Raw genomic sequence first — 5,198 nt, 5'->3', positions numbered from 1 at the left:
CTTGTTTTTCTGATAAACAATGAATTTCTTGGTTATTTAAATTTGAACTTCTAAGTTTTCTTGTATCGATGAAAACCTATTTTTATAATCCTTTTGGACTGCTCTGTTTTCTAGTTTGACCTTTTTGGTTTTGTAATAAACAGTGAACTTCTCTACTTTTAACTTTCAACCTCTGTTTTTTTTTGAAATGGGGACAATCCTTTCTCATATATTTTTTTCAAACGAGGAAGGGAGTGCTAGTGAGGGATGGCGTCAATGGTCGGGGAGGGGGGTGAGGGGCTGCGTCGATGGTTGCGAAAGTAATCTTCTCTGTTTTTAAAATGGATAAGTCCTTTTTTGTACACATTGAAGTTTTTTATTATTTTTTATTTAATGTTATTCTATTTTTTATGAACATGAAAAACTAATCTTTTTAAAATAAACGTCAGACTGCTCTGTTTTTTTAATTTAGTCTTCTTGGTTTGTTTTTAAGAAATAGAGAATATCCAAAAATATGTATATGTACATCAAACTGCTCTATTTTAAGTTTGATCAACTGAATCTCTATTTCTAATGGAGCAGTTGGTGAATAGTCCGCGTGGTTTATTTTCGCTGGTTTATTTTCGTTATACTCCCACCTCTGTTTTATTTTCGTCATCCTCCCATCTCTGCTTACTCGGTACCCTCTAGCGAAATAAACCGGCGCCAAAAAAACTCTAGGATCGATCCCTCGTTCCCACAGCAGATCGGTCTCCGCCGCCAACCAGACCTTCGCACGCCCGATCCAGCCCTACGCCCCCTCCGCGGCCGATCCATCCCTGTGCCGCGGCCGATCCATGCCCTATGCCGCCGCCGCCGATGCCTCCTCCGTCCGATGGGAGCCGCCGCCGCCGCGTCTCTCGATCCCATCGGCCCCGTCGGATCTCACTGCTGGAGAACGACTCGAGAAGACCCCGCCGGATCTCACCCTCGTCATTAGTTCTGGATCGCCGCCGCCGCCGATCCCCTCCAGAAAACAACGCCGATCCCCTGCTCGCCCATGCACGCTGCCGCGGATGGAGGCCGCCTGCTCGCGATCCCCAAACCCCAATCTCAGCCTTCCCCCTCTTGCGGCGATGGTCATGTGATCTCTGCAGCGGCAGCGGAGACACATAGCTGGCGCCCCGCTCCGTAGGTCAGCTCCTCTCATCCCTCACCCTGGGATACCCTGATCTCTCTCTCTTTCTCTTTCTCTCTCGGTGTGTGTGTGTGTGCAAGGGATCTTAATTAATTGTTTGCTTGGAGTTTAGGATCCAAGTACGCCCCTCTCCGTGGTGTTCACTGATTGCTTGGAGCAACAACGTGCTATTGGAGTTGCCGAAGCATTAGGTGATTCGATTGTGTGCGTTTGCTGGATTTGTTTGACGAAGGAAATATGACGATGAAGGACACACAGAGGAGTGTGAGCGGTGATGGTACCAAGGTTACCGGCAAGTATGCATGCAGGAACTGACTGTACAGTGTTCATGTAATGCTATTGGTTTTAACGTCTGTACTGTGATGCTACTGGCAGTTTAAATAAATCTGCTATCATTTGGGATGTGAGTTGTCACAACTTGCTGTGCTCTGGTGTTCAGCTCAGAATTTCTTCTGGGAACGATGCCTCTGAATAGACTACTTATGCTTGACATTTTACTTTTGTTATTTCTATTTGTAACTCAATTTCGGTATCCTCTCAAATTGACAATATTTTTTCTGGATATGGTAGTTAAGAATAGTTATGGTATATAGCGGAGTTAGCCCATCCTCACCAATGACTCTTCCTCAGTGATTTGCTGAACTAGAGTTAGTAATGGGGGTATTGCAGACTGTTTATAATTATGGGGGTATTGCAGACTTTAGAAACTGAATTAAATTTTTGTGCAATTGAAAAAGGTGTATACAACTTGAATTTATTAGGTAGTATAGGAGAGATATGAAATTTTAAAATTGTCAGTCAGATTTGTGTGTTGTTTTGGGTAGTATTCAGTTTTGTTCCATCTTAGAGGCCAATAATGCACATGTGATATTATCTACATAATTCAGTTTATACGGCTTCCCATATTCCAATGGTTGTATTTTGCTAAATTGCCATCTACTTACTGGAATTCTCACAAATAGAAGTGCAGTCAGAAGGTAAAAAGGATGGTATAGTATGTCTCCATTCACATGGTACTGAACTGTTAGTGATTCTTTGTGTTATTCTGCAGAGTTGAATTTAGTTTATATGGTTTTCTTTTTCTGTTCATAGACGAGAGTATAGTCTGAAGGGTGTGCAAGAATAGTGAGATTTATATTACCAAATGTATTGTTAACAATTTGTTATTTTGCAGACTTGCTCTCAGTTTTTATTCTTGGCAGGTGATTCTTCATGATAATTTTTTGTAGAGGAACATTTTTGGTAAGCGTATTGTAATATTGACTCCCACCTTTTTATTTACATGTAAAGATGACCAATTGGTAATTTTAAATTTTAAATGTAAATTTAACTTATTTTGTGAAATAACATCATGTCGTTCAGATAATTTGATTTCCCTCTATGATATTCTTTGGCTTTAGTATATCTCAGGACAAAGTTGGCAGAACTTCTATGCTTCATAACCAAAACATAATCTCCTTTTTGTTATTTGATTTGCATCATGATGTGTGCCCATATGTTCCCCTGTAGCTTAAAAAAATCAACTTCCGGTGCAACACACGTGCATATACCTATCATGACAAATAAACCTCATGATGAAAGCATTTATGTACCTATTTAATTTGTGATGGCAGCGATGGGGCCGGGAACGGTGATCGGTGGTGCTGGTGTCGGCAGTGCGGTACAAGGTCAGGATGCGGGACGGGACGGCCATCCGTGTGAGGCAGTCGGCGGTGAGGGTTTTTGGCATCATGAGGAGCGCCCGCGGATTCAAGGTGTTGGCCCGAGACCTCCGACGAGGGAGGAGACGATGTTAGTATTTCTAGAGGAAAGAAACAAGAGAAGAAGAACAAGAACAACGACGACAATCTCGGGTTCCAGGTACGATGGAGCCGGCGGCGAAGCGCATGGCGCTCGCAAATGTGATAGTGGATGACGACGATACCCTCAACTGCGGCATCTGCTACCTCCCTCCCATGCCACCAGTCTTCCAGGTGCGTACGCTCGTCATCCATCCTAGGCCGATCCATTACAAGTTTGTGTACCAATAACACCGGAACATCATTTCTGCTCGGGTGCAGTGTGGCGTCGGTCATACCATATCCTCGCGGTACCGTGACAAGATGGTGGCGGCAAGGAGGTGCCGTGTGTGTCACATCCGGTTGACCGGCGGCTATCACTGGAACATCGCACTGGAGAGGCTAACAGAGTCCATCCGGGTGCCGTGCGCCAACACCGCCCACGGCTGCACTGCCACGCCGGCCTACTACGACCACCCCGACCACCTCAAGGCGTGCCCTCACGATGCCATGCTATTGCCCGCAGGCAGACTGCGGTTTCGCTAGCTCCACGGCGGCACTCCTGGACCACTTTGCCCACACGCATGGGTGGCCGTGCATGAACGAGCTTGGGCCTGGGCGTGCGTCGAGGTCCAGCTCTGTGACGGCTTCAACGCCTTCTCAGCCCGTGCCCAATGCCGGCAGTACCTGTTCCTGCTGAACGTGGCGTTGAACCCGTTTGGCCGAGCGGTCTCCGTGCTCTCCCTGCATCCTCGGGCGTTGTCGGCGGCGCCATGTTCTTTGGAGTTCGAGGTAAGACTCAGGTACTGCTGCAACATCAACCACCGTGGCGACACCAGGAAACTACGTTTAAAGTAGGGTGCACTGATCTCTCTGGTGAGTTGTCGATATCCGAGTACTCTTCCCGGTTATTCCTGCACAATTATGTCCATCCACATGACATCCATACTATCATGGCCAGTTTCGGCGTAGTACATGTTTCCTTGGAACTATCATTATGTTGTATTAACAGACTTTCTTTCTTTTTCATATTGTGCAGAACTCAGATTTATGACAAGGACACAAGCAAATTTATAGCATCCGTTGTGATGATACAAGGGAAGTAAGCATAGATGCGCTCAACGTGATGATAGATGGGAGAGCTCGGCCTATGCTGCCAACTGATCTGCAGTGGTGCAGAAGGAGATTTCAAAAGCAGGGCAAGCGAGAGCGACTGTTCTATTGATGGTCAAAGGGAGGGCTTGGCAAGAGAGATTGAGGGAGCTCTACTACCTCGATCTTGGCATAGAACCTGATGGCATCATGCCCAGGTAAGATTCTTCTATGTTCCAATTCTTGCACTCGTTGGTCTTTTACTCTCGATGCTACCCACAAAAGACAGACACAATTTAGTGGTATTGAAACAGAAGGGCATATGCTCTTAATTTCACCTTTAATCTCAAAATCTACCAGTAGGTTATAACATAAATCTAGATTTTAATGATATCTATTGACCTGCAAGTCTTAACTTTCAGTCAAACATCCAATATATTCATGTGTGGGATACAAGTATTTAAGAACCGAGGCACACATTGCACTTGGCCACTTGCTTATAAAGAGCGAACAGCTTTTGCTACACATTCTCTCTGAAATAAACTTACTTCTCTTTAGGAAACTTCCTTCTTCAGTATGTATGGGGATTTATATGACACCAAAAGAGAAGTCCGGCGTGTTTCTTGGTTCTATGGAACCCCTCGACCGGAAGCAAATAGATCACATCGCAAGTTGCTTGCCCAATATAATCGTGCCGCAAGTTACCAACATCGCGTGCTTATACACCATCGACTTTGCTGGAAATCTATCTGTCCGTGCTCCACCGTCTGTCGGAACTTCTTCTGCCCATGCTACACCTGAGGTACATACTACAGTCTCATCAATTAATAATACCCAATTGCTTGTCTGTTGCCCCATCCGACCGACCGCAAAGGGGTGAGTTTTCTTCATCCCAAACTCTCCTGATTTGCTTACTGCACTCTTGCCATTCCGATGGAGACTAACCTCCTCTGGCCGAGCCCCAACTCTGCATCTCTCTCCCAATTACCCTCACCCCGTCAGTTTGCTGCAGGTTGTCCATTGTAAATTTTCAAGGAGATTCAAATGTTCCTCTTCTGGCCGATTGAAGGTAATACTTGGTCCAATTTTGCCACAAAAAATAATGCTATCTTGTCATAGTTACACGTATATGCTTATGAGAATTTTCATGTTTGTTAAATTAAAAAAACTGT

At 45.0% G+C, this 5,198-nt stretch overlaps 1 long non-coding RNA gene across 4 annotated transcripts; it reads left to right on the top strand.

Annotated features, from left to right (window-relative positions):
• Nucleotides 1–1,133: 1,133 nt before the first annotated feature.
• LOC125509681 lies at nt 1,134–4,878 on the top strand. 4 transcript variants are annotated; one of them, XR_007284187.1, is made up of 5 exons: nt 1,134–1,153; nt 1,269–1,452; nt 2,359–2,398; nt 3,974–4,244; nt 4,585–4,878. It is a non-coding gene; the product is annotated as an uncharacterized LOC125509681 (long non-coding RNA). The 4 variants fall into 4 exon arrangements; XR_007284186.1 differs by having other exon boundaries at nt 2,331–2,398; XR_007284185.1 differs by lacking the exons at nt 1,134–1,153; nt 1,269–1,452; nt 2,359–2,398 and adding an exon at nt 3,194–3,810.
• The last annotated feature ends 320 nt before the right edge of the window (nt 4,879–5,198 follow it).

Source organism: Triticum urartu, chromosome 5 (genome assembly GCF_003073215.2).
Source record: "Triticum urartu cultivar G1812 chromosome 5, Tu2.1, whole genome shotgun sequence".
NCBI lineage: Eukaryota > Viridiplantae > Streptophyta > Magnoliopsida > Poales > Poaceae > Triticum > Triticum urartu.
Note: the sequence above shows the minus strand (reverse complement) of the source record. Positions and strands in the feature narration are given on the sequence as shown.